We start from the raw sequence: 20,966 nt of genomic DNA, 5'->3' as shown, positions 1-20,966 counted from the left end.
GCCCCGAGAGATAAGAGCGCATAACTCCTACACAAAAGTCTAAAATTACTTACTTTTTTGAAATATATTTTTGGCCTAAATCCAACCAAGAATTAATGAATATGACATATATTAAATCAAACAAAGTAAAAAAAGTATTTATCATTATTTAGGAACTAATTAAATTTTGAACAGATAAATATCCACTGTACATAATCATTTACACTACAATAAATTATTTTAAAAATGAAAATTCCCAATTCGATATAATCAATCCTCAATAAAAATTATTTTATTTTATTTACTCAATTAAATGAATTTAATTAACTGCGATAATTATGTTTGGACTAAAAAGAAAAGTATATAAGCTATTAGGTTCAGGATACAAGCTCTGAAGGAAGTGATATGGGAAAGCACTCCTCCGGAACAAAGGTCCAGAGAGGAAGAAAAAAATACCGCTAGAGGAAGCCAGGAATTAGACCGCTAGCCGTAAAACCATTTGTCAATGACCGAACCTCTGTGGAATTAGTTTTCCATTAACATACAAACTCATTGTATTGGACATGTTTTTTATGGAGGAAACAGGTGGGATTAGGAAAATTGGTATAATTTAAACAACAATGGATCTAATGCACGGTCTAAATGAGACACAATTAAGGTCTTTTCATTTCAAGAGAAGGAAAAAAAAAACAAGATCTTAAGTCTCTGTAACACCTGTGTTGTCAAATTTATTGATCATCAAAATTGAAGTCTATACTGCCCTTTATAACTAGAAAGCTGTGGGAGTTCCACATCAGAAAAAATTGTTCTTTATAATAAAATTGAAAAATGCAGTAAGTACAATAAATTTTTTACTTTTAACAAATTAAATTGCATCTTGTTTTACCCGGGGAACTGGTTTACTTATTATCAGCTTTGTTTATTTTTCTCTGAAGTTTCCGCTCTAAGACTATTATTAAGGAGACACCTATGGTCAAAATCACATCTATGATAAGAGTAACTTTGCCCAACCGTCATAACCAACCGTATTTAAGTTCAGATACCCTGTCTCGGCGATGGAGAATGCACTCACTCATGTAGAAAGGACCAAGATTGAAGAGAAAGTTAATTTACCTTACCTAGAAATGGGGAAAAAATAAAATGTTTATATTTTTTCAGTGTGTAGTTTTGAAAACATTTTTTGAAACCACTCATAAACTTGAATTACTGGTCAAACATAATACTTGAATAAACCAATGAAAAGAAACACACTTCAGGAATATTGGTCATGATCAGGTAAAATCAACACAGCTTCACGTCTCTCCTTTTTTCTTGTGTGATACGGTTCTCTGTACATATTTGTGAATTGACCTCTCATTTGAAATTCCAGAGAATCTTAATTTCTGTCCTCTGCCAGATGTTCACAAGAATGAGACATCCATGTCCCCACATTACAAAAGTTTAGTGTTGTGCCACATAACTTTGACTGGTTCCAAAGGGGGTCATAGGAAATAATTGGTCCACAGTCATCGCTGTACATTGCGTGTTCCGGCGTTAAAGGACTCACCCCTCTATTATAATCACTAGTTCCTTTTTATTAATGGTAATTTAAAGAAGATTACAACTAAAAACTAGAGAAGTAAAGACACTCAGTTTTTCTGGTGAGGTGTGAGATGACTTTGCCTTGAACCCTATAAAGATTTTCAATTTTAATTAATTAAAACTGACAATCTATAATCAATCCTCATTAATTCCTAAATAAACTAATTACTTAAACTTATCTCATGTTCAGGATGGCTAGACAAAAGTCTAACACTACTCAAAGGTCCTTGATTACGTGTTAAAGAAAGGTGTTTAGGATGAAAATAAATTTCTAGAACACCTAAACGCAGTGATGCCTAAGTTAGATCTTGAAATGCTGATCAATTTCTACCTGCCTCTGGTGGCAGTCGAATAAAATATTTTTGAATAGTTTTTTTTTTTTTTTTTTTTTTTTTTAACTGGAGATAGTTACTTTGGTTGATGGTACTCAAAGATAAGTAGTTGATGCTTCAAAACATTATCAGTGACATCACCAACCATTATTTTCCTTTTACTCAATCCAAAACAATCATTAGAGACACGAACATATTGTTTGAAATCGTCCACTATTAATGGAATTTTGGCTGACTTGAGATGACTCTGAAACACGGTGTTACCAAGAGTCTAGTTTTTCCAACTGAAAATGCTAACCGTTTATTAAAAAAATAATTACTCCAGTTAAGATTTTACTTTAATTAATAATTCACAATTAAAGTGATATAAAGTAATATAGAATTATATTAATAAAATTGTTCATGGATTTGCAATTTAACAGAAAACCATGTAAGAAGATAATGGTGCGATATTCTTATTTTATGGCAATTAAAATTTAAGAAACGATAGAAAGATTGTTAAGCTTAGTGTTACCTATTCTCTAAGCTATTATAGTATTAGGGATATGAATAATACTCATCTAAAAATATTATAGTTATGAATTGATCAGTTTTAAATCAAATGTTATATTATATCTATTATTGAAAAGTTAAGCTTTTTTTAAAAATAAAAATTTTTTACCAAAAACTATAGGAGTTTTTTACCTTATTTATTTTCATTTTCCTCAGTTTTATAGGTGTTAAAAATAATTTTTTTTAAACAAAATATTTAACTTATCTGCATGAAATGCTTTCATAATAATTTTAGAAAATTAGATATCTATTTTTGAAAAGTAAAGATTTTTTTTTACAAATAAAAATTTTTTACCAAAAACTAAAGTAGTTTTTTTTTTTTAGATTATTTTCATTTTCTTCAGTTTAATAGGTGTTAAAAAAATTGTTTTTTAAAACAAAATATTTAACTTATCTGTATGAGATGCTTTCATAATAGTTTTACAAAAGAAGATATCCTAAATTTTGATAGAAACTCCTCAATCATTCTATTTAGTATAAATTTTATATTAAAGTGGAGAAAAATTATTAAATTTAATGTATACTGTAATAAAAGTCATCCTTAAAATAATTAGTCATAAATAAGTAAACTACTTACCGGGAAGTCAATGGGAGACTTCCTTTACATCGCCTTAGGTTTGCTCCATCGACGAATTTCTGAAAAAGTAAAAGGAAATTAGTTTTATTATTCAAAATTATGAATATGAAATTATATTTTTAATATTATGAAATTATAAAACAACATTTGAACAGTACTGCAACGATGCAAAGAACTCTACATATTAGAGTTAGAAATAATATAAAATTTCAGTATTCATCCTTTTCCTCTTGAACTTCGTTTCTGATTGGAATAAATGCATAAAACTAAGAAAAATAAATAAAAAATGGTATTTATTGATTGTATGTATTGAATATAATTATTTTATATTAAATACTCGAGTTTCAATGTTTGAAAATTTACACAAATTGAGGTTAAATTCGATTATGGTATTCTTCATATGGTAATCAATTCATAGCTTTACCTCAAATTCTTCAATGTTAAACTAAACTACAAATTAAATAAGGAAAAAATCTTAATTGATGTGAATATAAATAAATAATAGCATATATATGTTGTACAATATGAGAAATTCAGTTCAGGCATCGAATATGCAACAAAAATTAAAATAATAATAATAATAAAAAAATATATATGAGTGTAAAACGTGACATTTTATGCAGAAGAAATTCCAAACGTGCATATTTGGGGAGAAACCCAAAAACATGCAATTTTATGCAATATAAAGTTAGAGTAGTCGATTCGAATCTCTGTCAAGGTTTAACGTAATTTGAAACTAGGGAACTAAAGACCTAAAAATACCTCCAGCCTGAGGAGTAAAGCCTATAATCTTGCTGAGCTATTAATTATTAGGTAGGCACTGACTAATTGATTTTGAGGTTACGTACGTACTTCAGCTAATACAACTATTTTTAGTTAGGCACAGGCAGCAAATATTTGTGCAAAATATTGTCAGCTCTCTCACACTGCGCTCTCTTCCACAAAATCTTAACGGGTCCCCAAACATGTTCCAACATTTAAAAAAAATGTTTGAATAACCCTTTTTTTGACAATATTTTTGTATTACTAAAGTCCAATTATCTATTCGGTAAAACAAACACTAACAGAAATAATCAGACAAGGAAGAATTCATTGGACGATGAATTCTTGTTTATTGCGGCTGAACCTCCTTTAGATTGGTAATTAGGAAGGGATCACTTAAGGAAAAAAAAACTAACTACAGATAAGTCCGCTGTCCGGACACAAAAGATCTCCCAAAAGCTCCCGAGACCCATCTTAAACCATTTAGATCTTTTATCTTTTAATACTCCTTGTTGTGACTTGGATAAGCAGTTTAGATAGACTTCGAAGGAATGGAAAAAAAAGTGACCGAAAAAAAAATTGTTGAGATTTTTAGTGGCGGCCGAAGACACAAAGACTGAACAGAGATGTTAATGGCTCCTTGCCACATCAGTCTTCAGGATTTGTCGGCTGATCAGATTCTGTTCGGGGGTTGTTAACTATATCCAAGAGCCTCAAGGGAAAAAAATATACCTTATTAAGAAAAAAATAAACAAATGGAATACCGAAATTTAATCATTATAAATATATATATTTATCACATGGTTAATTAGAAAAACAAACGAGATCCCAAACTTTTAAATGAGATGGACAGGGATTAGAGAAAAAATTTAATGGCCATTTACATTCATCGTTTGTAGGAATTTATATCTGACGGCAGAGATCGGTCGGGGGCAGGAAAATGAAGTTTTATTTTTGAGAGTTAATAAATTTAAAGAGTATTTATAATCGTTGGTTCTCAGAAGAAAATTAATATTATCTTATTGGCAATTACATGAAGAAGACTAATGCGAATTGTTATTTATTGTAAATTATTAATATTGCTTCCTTAGCCACCTCTAATAGAACAAGTCTTTTAATCAGTCAAACAGCGTTTCTCAATTTTAAAACATCTTTTTAAAATTTGTCTTGTTACTGAAATCGTCTAGTTACAATTTACTGTCACTCGTTCTCCTAAAGCAGTGTCTATTTAGTTCTAAAGGAAGAGCGTTTGAAAAAAATATATCATCTAAACAATTCTGAGAACAAATAATTGAATAACGGTAACTTAATTCGGTCATATAGTCGTAGGATGTCAAGTTAATTCTGCAGTTTGGGGCTATTTAGGCCTGCTGTATTATCACTGGTAGTCTTTTCTACCGTTAACGTTAATAAAACAATGTTATTAACGTTACACTGTTGTTAATAAAAATTCAATTTTTAATCTAAAATAAAATATATTGTGTAATAATTTGTTACAATCAAGTAAAACAAAGAAAATGTTTTTAAATATTATAATTGACAAAACATAGAATAAATACAATATTTTTAATCCATATTTATTTTTTATTTTATTCCATATTTAATTATTTACTTTTTGAACACTCAAGAAGAGAATAAAAATATGTTCTAAAATCAATATATTTTTAGTTTTTGACCTTTAGATAATTATAATTTTTAAAAAATATAGGTCATTTATAAAAACAAATTAAAAAAAAAGTTTTTTTCCCCATGAACTTCAAGCTCAGTTAAAAAGAGTTAGATTGAATTTGAAAAAGTTTAAATTAACAATAGGTATTGTACAAATAGTTATTAATGTAATATAATTTAAAATTGAGGGTGTGGTCAGAAATAAAATAGTAATTGACTTGAGTTATAGCATTCTTGAGGGCTTTTTGAAAAAAAAAAAATACCATATGAGAATAATAGAAGTGATAAGAGTTTGATGAGGAACTTATAAAAAATGATATTTGAGATATATTATGAATTGAATGTTTTGGATTCACTGAATCCTTTAGATCTTATTTCACAAATTTTTGAACAAAATTTCAGGAAATGTTTTTTTTTTTTTCAAATTTTATAATTGATATTTACAATTATATAAAAATATATTCAACCAGTAAACTTGATGTTAGTTATACAATGGCATGATACAGACATGTGGAGAATCTACCCATTGATAGAACTCTAGTAACATATCATAACATAAAGGAGAAGATGTCAAGGCCATCTTCTTTTCAGAAACCTAGAAGGATTATCAGGTAATGAAGGAGAAGTCAGGTTAAAAACAAGTGGGATTGGGTGGTTGGGAAGCTTATCACGAAAGGATTGGTTTCTGGTTCTGACCAAATACGCAACATATGGTACATTGAGGTTCTGATAGATGATTTAATTTGTGACGAAATAAGGATTTGTGATAAAATAAGGAGCATTAAGTATTTTAGGCAGGATTTTGGATAGTAAGAATTTGATACGAGAGGAATTCGATGGTGTAGCGGAGCCACAAAGCTCAACTCCGAGAGTCCAGATAGGCCTTATTATAATCATATAAATGATTCTTTTGTAATTAGTAGGAAGTTTAGAATATTTGTCTAGTCAGTGTGGTAATAGTCGGAATCGCCCATCAATTTCCTGTCTTTTTAGTTTTGTATCGGGATTCCATGTGTTGTTTGCCCAGATGTAGTCATCGGTAACGGATCTGTTAGAAAAGAAAAAGTGGGATATTATTAAAGGTTGTTGTGGGGCAGGAAGAGGAAATTAGTATTTTCAAAAAGAATAACGTAGGTTATAAATTATAGTAAGTGACTCCTGGTTTTAGACATAAGATTGTAATTAAATAACGTTTTAACATTGTAAACGTTTTTCCATTTACCATGTTTTACGACGGAACTTAAACTGAAATATACAACGGACGAATAGAACGGAACTCAAATATACAGGAATTATACGTCGGAATATGAAAAAAAAAAAAAAATTACAACAGTATAAAACCTTTTCAAAGGAATAACACTATGTTAGCTGAAGTAAACCACTTTAGATTTTGTTTTTGGAAGGAAACATAGGTAAATAATAACAAAACCTCCTAAACTCAACATATCTTCTAAATTAAACTTGCACCATATAAAAGGGTGTAAATCTAAAAGTTGATTAAATTAAGCAAAATTTTTAAATTCCTCAAGATCTCACCACAAAAATCCATTGCGTGGTATTCTAGAAAGCATTTCTGAAGATTATTTAGTAATTCTAATCTTAATTACTTTAATTTGCGTTATCTGCTTTGATGGGCATATTTTCTTACAAATCGGTGCTAGCTAAAAGGAAATGCATCGTAGATTCCAAAAATGGTGAAAAATGAAAAATCAAAGCAGACAATTTCATATATTGATGGAGAAAATGCGGTTTTCATGGAAATCTACTTCAAAAATCATATCTCAACAACGTATAGAGATACAAAGTTGAGGTTGTTTGCATTGAACTACATTTTTTTTTGTAAACTATCTCTCAATTATTGATATTTACTCCTGGAATACGAGTTTTTCATGACTTAAATAGTTAGATTTTCCATAAAAATAGATTTCGAATAACATTATTCATAAAATTATTAATGTTCCTTATTAATTATAATTATGATTATTTACGAGGGTAAGAATGAGATATTGTTCCAAAAAATGAAAATAGAAGATAGGTGAAGTATCAATAATACCGAGAGTTGATAAACTGCGACGAGATAGAGGAACTACCGAAGAAGTGGCCACTCCCCGGAGGATGCCCAGAGGGCTCGCTATTAGCCCTGCATATTTTAGAGATGGGATCTGGATTCCCACGCTAGCCTCTGCCTCTGAAGGCTTCCACTTCCAAATGGGCTTCGTCCACCCTTCTTGATAAGGAGCTTCGGCTGAGGAAATTTGCTGGTTCGAGGAATAATATCTAATAGATTATATTTTTTCAAAAATATTAAAAGATCAATAGATACTCGTAATATAACTTTTAAGTAAATTGTAGCAACTTTAAAGCATTAGGGTCTTTTAGCATTTGAATATCGATCAAAAAGGCTGAACACATAATTCATAACTGTAAATTTTGTCTTAAAATTGCAATTACTAAGACGACATGACTAGAGCGAATCCAAGAATCTAAAACCGGATCCACACGTTTGCCATTTGCCTCACAAACAAAATACCAACAAATGCTTGGTAAACAAAGTAACAAACTACACGCTTGTGTTTTCCAGAGAGGCAAACATGGTGGACGTCGGAGTTCTGTCAGCTAATACATTCTCTTTGAACTACGTTTAGTATAAGAAAGAAACAATATAAAAATAGGCCAAATGAAAGGTATTGGTAAGATTGGTAAATTAGGTCGTATATAACATAAAATATATAATAACATTAAATAAGAGTAACATATTATCTTTAACTTATGATGAAGGCAAGTTTAATAACTCCAGGTCCATACTGGTTACTCCTTAGCCATCCTAAAGACAGTAATGTGCTAAATGTTATCTGAGGCCCAACACCTGCTGGTGTGAGCTACATTAGCATCGGTAATCGCTGAGCACTGCACGACCTACGGCCCCCTCTCCTTCATGTCGGTCAAAGTACCGGTAGTCAAAGTATTCTTTAAATTTAATTCTAATTATTAAATTATCTAATTAAACTATGACGTTTAAATGTAAGGCCTTGGTCAAAATTAACTTATAGTCCATTTTGTACCTCACATTAGTATAAGGAACATTATTTTATGACAGCGAATTCCATTACGATCATTTCATCCCAATTTTTAATTAATTTGATGAAAACTAAATATATAGTAACTAGTAAAAACTGATGATCTGCCAACCACAGTTAAGGGAAATAAAAATGGCGTCTGTTTGAGAACGTATAAAAAAATTAACTTTACATTTACATCATTTAAAGAAGAGAGAATTTGCTGAAATATGAGTCCTGATAGAACGACATTTACTAAAATAATAACAAAAAATTAATAGTTAGAGAATTTATTGATGGTAAACTATGTCAGGAATAATTAGACCTACAGATGTCTAATAGCAAACAAATTAAAGCTAGTTGAATGTACGATAAAGTAGTTTATAATTAGTGTTTTCGTAGCAGATGTAGTTATTATGATATTTTCATAATATAATGTAGTTTTTTATGATATTTTCCAAAATAAATTTACAATAGTTCTATGATTTCAAGTAGTTCGAATAAAAATATTGGTTTATGAAAAATTATAACTCAGGAACTATTGAACGTATATATCTCTATTAACAATCAAATTGAAGCTAGTTGAATGTATTATAAAGCTGTTCATAATTTGTTTCTCCTCTTGGGATCTTGGACTATACCCCATGCATTCCGTGTGAACTATGGAAAGAGATTTACGGATAGCAAAATCAAATGAAAAATTCAATAATGATCTGCTTCTTTTTCTTGTTGTTGATCCCATTCGTTTCCCCAATGGATTATTTCTCGTTCATTAAGTGCAACGCGGAATGAGAGTTACATAACGAGCTGGCTCTTGCCACGGAATGCTTTTAAGCCGCGGAGATACTGCAGTCAATGGATGCTAAACCTAAGGAATACATTAGCACCCGTCAAAACAGACCTTTAATGCCGGACGGTACAAATAACGATTCTATAAAGTAGATATTTCTAATTGCTCCTTTAAGCCGCGGCAGAACAAGCTATACCGGCTATCTGGCTGTTTAACATTGCTTTCGTGATGTGAATAGGATAAAAGGACAGAAAATACTAGAGCAAATATATCAAAAGTGTTCTACTTTTTGTCCTAGAAACGATCGTATGGAATATCCTTTACACAGGAATAATTAATAAATTGAGTTTTTTGGTCATTCTGTGAAAGGCAATCGACCCTAACAGTAGGATTCCAGGAAATTTTAAACTACGGTATCTAAGTAATTACTAGTTAGTAGTACCGTAAACTAAACAATTAAACTACCGTATTTAAGGAATTTTTAATACAATCATTAAAAAAAAAACAAAAAAAAAAACAGATAATCATTCTATTTGGTAATAGATTGTTAAGAATACATGGAACAGCTGGGTAACGAGTTTTTAGGACACATCCGTAGAAATTCAGCCTACTTCAGGAAATCCTCAAGGATGTTGATTGTGATATAATTCGCGCTACTAAATGACAAACCTCTACAGCCTATACAATGTTCACCTTGAGTATGTTAATATTTTGTTTTATAGCCATTTTTGTTTATTTATTTTTTGAAATATACAAGTAAATGTGCTAAGGTAAAATAACATGAGAGATTTCTGGAGAAACTGATTAGTTACACTCTCATGAGTAGCACTCCAATACCATTTCTAAAATAGGTTTCTTCTTTTCAGGCACCTCGGAGGATTATTAGGAATAGAAGAAGTAAGGGTAGAAAATAGTGGACTTAAGTGGTAGAGCGGTTAGAATGGAAAGATTTGTCTGGTTCTGGCTAGATCGGAATCCATATGACGGAATCCATTCGGAAATTGATCCATATGGCAACAGATGGAACAATTTTGTATTTCAAGTGTTAAATGCGGGAGGCATTAGATATTATAGCCACAGAAATCAGTGTTCTGTAAAGGATTGGAAACTCAGACCGTTTTGGACTTTTCACTTAAAACATTAACTTGGAAGGTAGTTTCAATTGATACCTTTCATAGTCAATATTCGAATCAATATGGTCCTTAAATGTGAGAAGCAAAAGAAGTTTTAATGACTGCCATCATATTGATTCAAAAGCCGCTTATATCACCATCAGAAAAGGAACTATATAAAAATAACGAGACTTGAGTGAGCGCCGCCAGACCTCCACCGTCACAAGTTTCCCGCGACATTTTCATCAGCGACCGATCGAGTTTCCTCAGAGGAAGCCGACAGGGTAATTATTACCTTCTTGGAAAAGGCACCATGATAACCACTCTTATTATTTTTATTTAGCTCTTTTTTCCCCCTCAACCCGGCAGGATTCCGATAGTAGCTCCTTGAAGTCTTAATTGCACCTGGATCATTTCCCTTATCCATAATGCATTCCTGGACTCCTTGCTGTCTTTAATTCCTCATGTGACCTTTTGTTCCCGAGAGTCCTCAACGAAGAACATCGGTGGACAGAGGAGAACTTGAAAGAGTTATTTTAATCACTAAGATTGTATGTTACGTCAACGATAAAAAATAAAACAGAAATTATCCATTTTTTAAAAAATTTTAAGCTCAAATTAAATACTGAGAGATCAAGATATTCTTAATTTTATAGAAAATATTTTTTGAGTTGTACATAATATTGAACACATGGAGGACCTGGTAATAGGCGAGTGTCTCAGAGCATTTGATTCCCACCTTGGTGTCAATATTTATTCCGCGGCTGGCCCGAGAAATAAATCTTGCATTCCCCGCCCTGGGACTGTATAAGACTTGAGAAATTAAAAGAAAAATAATAATAGACAGAGAGGAAGATAAATAGAAATATTTGGCGTCCAAAATTGAGAGGAAGTTATTTTATTTTATTAAGTTTTATTGATGATAAAATCTGTAAAAGAAGATAAAGGATGAGCGAACAAACTATGGAACGATTTACCTTTACATACGTATTACTTTTATGTATATTTTATTATGAATGAGTTTTATTTTAATTTTATTATCATGTTTAGGTACTAAAACGTAAAAACTAAAAACGAACTAAAAACATTTGTGAATATGGCTTGCTCACTATTTCTATCTTCTTTATCTTTTACTCTTTTTTTCTGCACATTTCTATTGCTTCATATTAACTTTATTTCATGATTAATGGTTTGTGGTACCACAAAATCAAAATAAAATAAAAGAGACGAACCGTTATTGAAACAGGGATCCAATAAATTAGTATTTCGCATGAATAAGCTAAAGTAGTTGATGTTATTTGATAAAAGCTTTACTAGGCCAAGGATTGACAAATACTCAAACTTTTAGCAAAATTGGGGGAGAATATGGAAATTGTATTTCGATGTGCATCAGTCAGGGAAAATACAATTGCACATGCGAAAGTGAAGGCAGTGGACGGTATCTAATAAAATAGATATCGGAACATTTTTACAATGATAACCAACTTTCCTCCAAATTTGGTCCAAACCGGGGAGGAAATTCGGGACCTACTAAGTACCAACCCTGCTAAATCTAAACATTGTATTAAAATTGGATCAACCGTTCGACCTATTTCCAAAAATAAATTTGACTACATAGCCCATATATTTTTATTTGATTATATATTTGACAGCCAGACAGATAAGGAACCAAATTTGCTTCTTAATGCCTAAAATATGTAATGGGAGTATGTCAGATGTATGATTATTTTAGTCAGTTTTAAATTTTGAGTGCTTTCCTTTAAAATTCTTTTATATACTTAAAAGTGTTTGTTCTTTGAACGTAGCTATACTAGTAACTGACAGATATAGCCAACTGTTACCGCAGCCTTTCTCAGAAATAAGTAATTCCTGTGAATCCATTGGGTCCTTGTGGTATGTTCGGCAGGTGAGAAGAGGACGCCCTGTGCGTGGTCTGCATACCCTACAGTTCCATGTGTCCACCTCTGAATGTAAACTACTCAAGAGTATTACGGGAAATATATTTTTTATTTCCTCTCCCCGAACTCAAGGATGAAATGAACAAAAATCATTTATATCTAAAATTTACGATTTTTTGACTTGGTAATGAACAGTTAATTTATAATTATATAATGTTAATTTTAAGAGAGCTCAAATGCAATTTTCGTAAAAACGGTTGGTCTGAGAAAAAAGATTCTGAAAGAAGAAATCGTATTACTTAGTTTTATTTCAAAATATGGCAATTGCATATATATATATATATATATGTATATTATTTTTAGGGTTAATAAATGTTAAAACAAATCTTGGAAACCGCATTTTTTTGATCTATTATGATTTTGCATTTATTACTGACACCACCTGGTCGATAATATTTTTATTAAAAGGGTTTAAAAATATACTTGAGTACAACCATCATCTGCGAACTCGTAGCTCGGAGCACGTTAGATGTGTATCCGAGGTTTAAGTAATAATGGGCATATACTGGAAGAAAATAATTTACTATAAAATTTTTTCCTCTTGCATTTTTTTCTCAGGCAAAAGAATTTCTGTGAAATGTGCTTGAGCCGTAAAAAAATAAACACACTATAAAAATACTGAGGATAATTTGATCTCAGAAAAATCGAAAAAAAAATGGTCGCGAGATCAACTGCTGATGAGCAATCTTGTTTTTTAAGGGATAATTGATTTATGGAATAGTAAAATGGACATTCAAAAATTATATATATATATATAATCGTAATAATTATTAAAGAGTAAAAACTTAAAAATAAAAAATGTTCAGTAATAATAAATAATATGCGCCGCTACGATCCATGGAGTGTCAGGGTTTCAGTACTTTGTAAGGAATCACTGTTTTTAGAACAACGGTTATAAAAGCAGGTGGATTTTTCAAGATCACGGCTAGACCACCAGATTTTTATTCAATTAAGAGTATCCAATTGATGAGGCTAGGTGGACCCCAAGAGGGTTCCAGACCTCTCAGGGTTGACTCAGACTACAGTGTATCAGGAAATAATTATCTAAAAAAATGTTTAACATGCTTAAAATGTTTTAAAACCCTACAATAAATAAAATAAAATTTTAAATACTTAAACTGAAAAAAGTACCATTTCTCTTTCAAAGAGTTGTAATTGCTGACTTTAAATGCTTTTCAGAACAGTGGTTATTCTGTTCAGTTTGTAATTCTAATGATACTAACAAATCAAATCATATTTTATAAACATTTTAACCAGTTTAAAGATTTAAAAAAGAAATTAAAAGGAAGGGCACTAGTTACATGTTTATATACTCAGGTATATATTAATATTGTTATGTATAAATTTACAATAAAGGAGGTAAGAAAAAAAATGACAATTACTGTTATTCAAAATTGTGTTGTAGTTGTATATGTGTATAGGCAAAAATTTTTTGTTTAGCCTTGTTTAAAGTCTTAAATCAATGCCTAAGGCAACATTTGTTAGTTGCACTGGCCTCGAATCGTGGTCATTTATAATTATTATTCAATATTAATGGGAGAGATTCATTGCTGACTGAACTATGTGTTCAGTAGTCAGTTATGTTGATGTAGTTAAAGTTCAATGAGAGATTAGTTCACTGATTTGATTATCATTGATAACATTTTTCACTATTAGGAACCTCTCTTTTAGTAAATGGAAACAGAAAAAAGGAATCTGTATTTTAATAACGTTGACAATAATTTTTTTTCTTTCGTCATCTACTATAAATCTATAGTATAATGTATGGTCAAATCTTCTCCATTTATATTGCGGCATAAGCTGCGAGTACAGTCAAGGGCATTATAATAAAACAAATGAAAAAAAAAAAAAGAATCCTGGGTTTTACATGCTACTGGCTGCAGTTCCATTTGGCCAGATGCGGGTGACATAAAATTTTACATGCTCAGTATTTTATGGCCAGGGAGTCGTAAAGAATAAAAGGTTGGGCTCTAGAGCAATAAGTAATAAAATTTGTACGACTGTGATAGTGGACTGATTGATAAATACTACCTACGCCACAATCTCGATTTCGATACTTATGTTGAAGGTTTTATAGCGATGGTGGGCGCCAGAAATACCAAAATATATGGTTCATCGGACACACACAAAACATATATAGTTATTTAATAAATACAATTTTTTGTTTATTACAGAGTACTTTATGGGATGAATTAAGAGAGAAAAACACACTGACTCTTTTTACTCCCCAGTTTATGTATAATCTATGAAGGACATAATTAATTTATTTGTATCATTGGCTATTAAAGATGAGGTCTTGATGTCATTTTTAGAATTTTTCATATTGTATAGAAAGTAGTTAATTTAAATAATGTGTACAATATATTTCCCATTGATTGCTATGAGTTTTCGGTCCCCGCCGGTCCATTGATTTATGATATGGACCGAGAGAACGAAGCACTTTGTTCAGACCCATGTGCTCCTCAGCTTTACTCCGCCCTGAGAATCCTTACACTGCACTCCAACCCGGACTCCCTTCGCGATCTCCTTCCCGTCGTGGACTTATTGCCCCGGACTGATTGGACAGAAGCCAGGTGGTCATCGGCCGTGACGTCTTCATTGCGATGCCGCAGCGGGCCGCTGTTCCATAATGCAGTTCCCACTGAGCAGATATCATCTCGGGCTAATTGTTTCTTGTGCGCAGTATATCGCCGCCATTGTTGCTACAACATCGTAAAGCTAGCCCTATCAGGGTCCCTATATTTTCCATTAGAGGACCTATGCCTCCTTTATTATTGTTATTAGGGCTTCCATACCCGCGGGCACCCTTCTTCAGGGTAACCGCGTCTTCTAAAGAATGTTTTAACTCTAGACCCGCTAATCGAAGATGATTAACGGCGAAAACAACACATACAATGTTGGAAAACAACTTATTATACCTCCATTGACTAGACAATATTCCGTGATTTCAATACGCGCTCAATTCAAAATTATGCTACTAAACAAAAATATTTGAATCGAAAACAGATAATTTAGTATAAAATTAATATCGGAATTCATCCGACATGTTAATGAGATATATTTTTCAAGTTATATGCAAAAAATAGGAAAACAATATTTTTTTATAAATTGCAATTAAGGTTACAAAGTTTAAATCCATGTACATTTTAAGAACTTTCCACCGAAACTTGACCTCATTTGACTGAACCACACTTAGCTAAAAGCAGTTGCTACGACAGCGATGTCCGGGACTAAAATAATTATAGAGTAAAAAATTTAAGAAATGTACTCTTACTTTATTTAACATAAGTTGATGAAAGTAAAAAAGATTAATTTTTTAATTTTTTTAAATTTTCGCAGAAAATTGGTGATGAAGAATTGTAATTCGTAATAAGCACCTTAAAAAATATAAATGAGCCAATTTTTAATACATTCCACTGTGATCCCTTTCTGATCCTAAATTGATTGTACTATACGAAAAGTTGTTTTTTCAGATCAACGAATAAAAAAGTAAGCTGAAAGTTTATAAGGATGAAAGTTTTTGTTTTTATTGAATATCGATTCCCGGCCAATTTCTGCATAAACTTCAAAAATAAACTTTAACTCAAATTTCCTTTGTGGTTTGTATGAGTTGGAAATTTAATGTATAACCCCCCCCCCCCCCCCTCTCCCCCTCTCCCCAGCTAACCTTTGAATACAATAAATAACACTAAGGCCACGTCAAGGAATCAGTTACGAAGAGCACTAGGTGCAATGATATACCTACCATAAATACTGTAGATTTCTAATTAGTTTTGTAACTGTTGCCCGTCCGTGTTTAGTTCTTGCGTTGAAGACTTACCTGCAACAAAAATAAAACAATTATAGTAAAAAAAGAAAAAGGCGAAAACATAGAGGAGTGGTGATGTTAATCTATATTGAAATATTATTAATATAATTATATTATATAATACTTATAATTATATGTATATATAGACCGACACAAACACATTTTACAAGCGGCTTTAGTACTCAATACAATTTTTGTTAGGAAAGAGGTCAAAGACATATTGCTGGAGCGAGGCTGGCGGTCAGTCAACATCGATCATGAGCCAAGGTCGTTATGGTTGGAGCATTAATCTGTTGCCAATTTAAATGACTAATGCACGTACTTTAAATGATTTCAAGTTGTATTTCATTTGCTCGACCGTGAAATGTTAGTGAAGATACAGACTTTGACGGAAATAAATCAGTGGTGGGATGCGATGACAGACGATTAGCCAGTCCCAAAGAGTGGGCGCCATTAATTCATAAATGGAACGCGCCAGGGGTCAGTTCCTCCCAATGCTTCTTTATTTCTAATTTTTTTTTAAATTCTAAGTTAAACTCTTTTCTATGTTAAGTTATTCCGTTTATAACAAAAATATTTACATAACATGTGGAACTAATCAATAGTCCTTACGAACAGTTCAAAAACGGACCATATATAAATAAATTACACAGGGAAACTGGCATGCCTTTAATTAGAGAAAATTTCTTAAAGTCTTGTCAGGAATGTACAGATTGCTTTATTGGAATTGCTTCAGACTTCGAAGAAGTCGAAATGCGAATAGAATGGTTAGCTTTAGTTGAAATTTTCGTGTGTAGTCAGCAAGTAGAGTACTTTAAAGATATTAAATTACGTGGAATGAGCTCCATGTATAAACAATAAAAAAAAAAAAAAGTAAATGAATATAAAAGAGATTAAAATAGCTTGTACAATGGCTGTATAGCTCGACCATTCAAGAGTTATACATTCCATGTTCATATTTTGTTTTTTATTCCATAAATTAGTTGGAAATGGTCATACAAGTAATAAAAAAATGGTATATTCTATTTTGGAATAATATTCATACGAAAAATTTTATATGTGTGATTCGATATCCAATGTTCTTTTTTAAATAACCCTGTCCCATATAAATAAACGAATCAGAGTTCTGCGCCCAGTCTGACTGTACAAATTGCTTCTATTAGTGATGTCTGTGTCTGTGACCGTATAGCGCTACCTTTGTTCAACTGTTTTATTTTCTCGAATAAATATGTTGGTTTAAGCTACATACATGTTTTATATGTTAGTGTGTCCACGAGGTACAAGCTAAGCCCATCTTTTAACAACTAGAAAATATTCATGAGCGATTATTCCGACTTAATGGGATTTTCAATGTTGGTAATTCTCTTGACTCTTAGCATATTTGGATCGGTTTCGTAGGAAATGAACATAGCAATTTATAATTATAGTGTAAACTCAATGTTATACAATTTCAGTCATATCAGAACAGGTGTTGAACGTCTTCCCCGCTAATTTCATGTTCTGTGGGAATCCTATTCGTCAGTTCACATTTTATTATGAATTCGAAAATGGTAAAAAAAATCTTTTGAACTGTATCTCTACGACTGATTTTGCATGAACTTTTTTAGGATAGTTATAGCTTATTAATATATATTTTTAGGCTTAAGGATAATTCTATTTATAAAAAGGATTATGTTATTACATCTATCAAAAGCTTTGTGTTGGCAAATAGTAAAAAAAATATTCATTAAATATGGCTAACGAAGAAAGCAATATGTACAGTTAACATTGTAGAATTAATTAATGTAGTAATATTACAATATAACTGCTGTGATTTACGTTTTTATGAGCATAATTTTATATATTAAATGTATTTCACCCTTTGTTAAATGTGATAAAAGTAGCGAAATGTTCAATGAGCAGGCCGCTGCTATTATTTAGACATAAAAGAAAAAGAAACAATCACCTTTCTCAGAATGGCAAGTTCATGAATAATAAATGAATTGAGCGTTATTCCGGAGAGGAATTGCCAAAAGATGATTACTTGCGTTAAGTGCCTCATTTCAGGAATAGCTTCCGTTAATATTCTTTTTAAGAGCTACTCAATGTTTTTATATTTATAAATATATGGTTGCTAATACAAATGGCCGCAACCGGAATCACCATCAGAAAAGAATACGACTTGGGGTGTATATAATAAGGATTCTTTTGGAAACGAAGAAAATTTAGATTGTTACATTAAGTGATAATTTTTCTTATTACTATATTGTTGTCACTGTTACCAATTTAAAATAATAGTGTAATCTCAATGTTATAAATTTTTAATCAAGATCGGAACAGGTGTTGAAAAAATAGTGTTCTGAACATTCCAAGTTCGCCAAATTACTGAACCATTTTTATCAACTCAACCTAAGTGATGTAGTTTTGTAACATCAATCATAAGGAAAAAAGAGTTTCGAAAAAAATATATATGGATAAAGTTCCTGAAAAACGTATTTATAGTGAACTCCAAATCCTATAATTATCATCCAGTTTTTCTGGACGCATTAAATTTCTTTTTTGCCGATCATATTAACTTATCGCAGGCGTCCCCAATCTCCATACTCTATTCAACAAACCCATTTCGACCCCGAAAATTTTTTTTTCATGAATATTTCCCCTGAAGACCTACTCTCATCAGTCCTTTTCCAGAACTAATTACTGTGGTCACGACCGAATCTCTGTTAAAGTAATCAAATTATGCCTTCCAGTTATTTTTCCAATTCTGTTACACATTTATAACTTTTTTCCTCCAAAATCCCTGTTTATACCTAGTCTCCGATTTCAGACCTAGCCTGGTGATATTTTTTTGGAATTCAAAGTCTTTTACGTTTAATCTAAGATAAATCTATGTGTGGATTTTAATTTAATACTGAATCGTTTTAGAATATTGCAGGTTTAATGTAGATTCTTGAAGGCGTTTACAATATGAGGAGGGACTATGTGTTCAGATCGGCATCTTAGTAGAAAAGTGTTTTAATTACAAGACCTAACATAATAATAATAAAAACTGATAAAACTATAATAACTGAGAGAAATGTTACCAACGCACAACTTTAACTGCAAAAGTACATTGTTACTTAACATACCCCAGACTCATTATACATTCACCAACGTCCACAAAACTATGTTCGCTTATAAAAAAAAAACCATAAAGTAGGAAACCCCGTCAGACCATTAGTTTCATTACGGAATTCCCCAACAAAGAATAAAAACTACCAAACTATTGAAAACAAACTCGAAACACATACAAACATTACCAAAATACAATTCATCATATTACTAGCTTTAGGATTGAGAATAATTTCTATTTAATGAACCATTCTATATCTAAAAATACAGTTCCACTATGGCATCTTCTTTTGCCCCGATTTTAGCAGATATTTATTTAGAAGGATATACATCTAGAAGTAGGAAATGGGATAGGTGCTAAACAGTATTCATGAAACCAGAAGAGAGGAGCGAAATGGTTTTCACATGATAGATAATAGGTAGAATTACGGCATGTTGGATTTTTTTCTCTTTGTGCTCCTGTAAAACTCAATCTTTGAATCTTATTTTTTTCTGCTTTTACTATGGCCAAAGTAATAAGTAAACACACTATAATTGGTACTCACGTCTTATATATTATATTATATTTACAATATTATAATTTCGTTATGAGCAATTTTTTTTTTGGAATCGAATTTTTTTTAATAGAAAACAATAATAAAATTTGCCACTGCTCAGTACAGTAAGCATTATCGTTTTAGGTATTCGTTCATAACGTATAAACCAAATAAAGAAGAACCGAAAAAATAAGTAAATTATAAGAATAGTTCACACGAAATTAAAAAAAAATAAATAAATAATTAAATAGAAAAAAAATACAAACGTGGTATGTATAAATTGATATAATAATGCATAATTAAATAATAACAAATTTTTTATATAGAAGATTAAGAAAATTAAATTCCAGCTAAAATTAGCTTAAAAAGGTGCAAAGGGAATGGATAAAGAGGGCTGAACGGAATGAATTTCGAACCAAGTTTTAGAGCCAAAATATGCAACAATGTAGCTTAAACTGGGAGTTATCCTTAGTAATGGAATTATATATCACACTTAATAAGATTTAACGGTTTAATCTGAATTGTTAGGTTTTCTAGAAAGTCTCTTTCCTCTGTGAAAGAATAGAAATAAAGAGAAAAAGGCTATCCCATTTACAACATAAATTCTTGTTTAACAATTTATAAAATGCAGCCAGGATCGCAGAGCACACTATTGCAATAATTGCAGTGAGGTACTGTTACAGACCAATCCGCTAAAGGTAAAACCATCTCGATTGACTTGGGGCTGAATTCCAGTTACAGTTCTCGTCCAGCGGGATAGTTCTCCAAGGGAGCAGCGGATTTTAAATAAAAACCAATATCACGTTTTCTGCTAGCTTATCACTTGGACCGAAAAAAAATAAAGAGAAAAGAAAGAAACAGAAATATTCCCGAGAAAGTAATGGCAGGTTGAAGAATGGGCGTGTAGATGAGATAGTGCGATAATAATTAGATACTGCAATGGCTATGCTACTTCCTAGGCACGCCTTTCTACTTCTAGGATTACGATTCTTGCATTTCATAAGATTCGAGATATAAGTACGTGTGGCTGATGACAAATATGCTTTATTTAGATCTATTTAAAATCGGAGATGAATTTTTCTTTGGGTACTCGAAACAAGAGTAAAAAAATCAAAAAGGCAAAATAGTTTTCAGCTAATATCCGACATTTCATCCCAATTTGTAT

General features: G+C 31.3%; 1 protein-coding gene across 6 annotated transcripts in view; it reads right to left on the bottom strand.

The window, feature by feature from the left end:
* The window catches only part of LOC106682296 (F-box/LRR-repeat protein 7), a 179,789-nt gene that overhangs the window by 13,478 nt on the left and 145,345 nt on the right, over positions 1-20,966 (bottom strand). For 4 of the 6 annotated variants that reach the window (XM_014423066.3, XM_067053640.1, XM_067053641.1 and 1 more), the window contains one exon: positions 3,022-3,080. The gene's annotated coding sequence lies outside the window, so the exon portion shown is untranslated. Of the gene's footprint in view, positions 1-3,021; positions 3,081-16,112; positions 16,188-20,966 lie in introns of all 6 variants that reach the window. The other 2 variants (XM_014423067.3, XM_067053639.1) reach the window with 1 other exon arrangement.

This window comes from Halyomorpha halys, unplaced genomic scaffold (assembly GCF_000696795.3).
Source record: "Halyomorpha halys isolate HHAL.00 unplaced genomic scaffold, Hhal_1.1 Scaffold400.1, whole genome shotgun sequence".
NCBI classification, from domain to species: domain Eukaryota; kingdom Metazoa; phylum Arthropoda; class Insecta; order Hemiptera; family Pentatomidae; genus Halyomorpha; species Halyomorpha halys.
The sequence above is the reverse complement of the archived record's forward strand: the minus strand, read 5'-3'. Positions and strand labels throughout refer to the sequence as shown.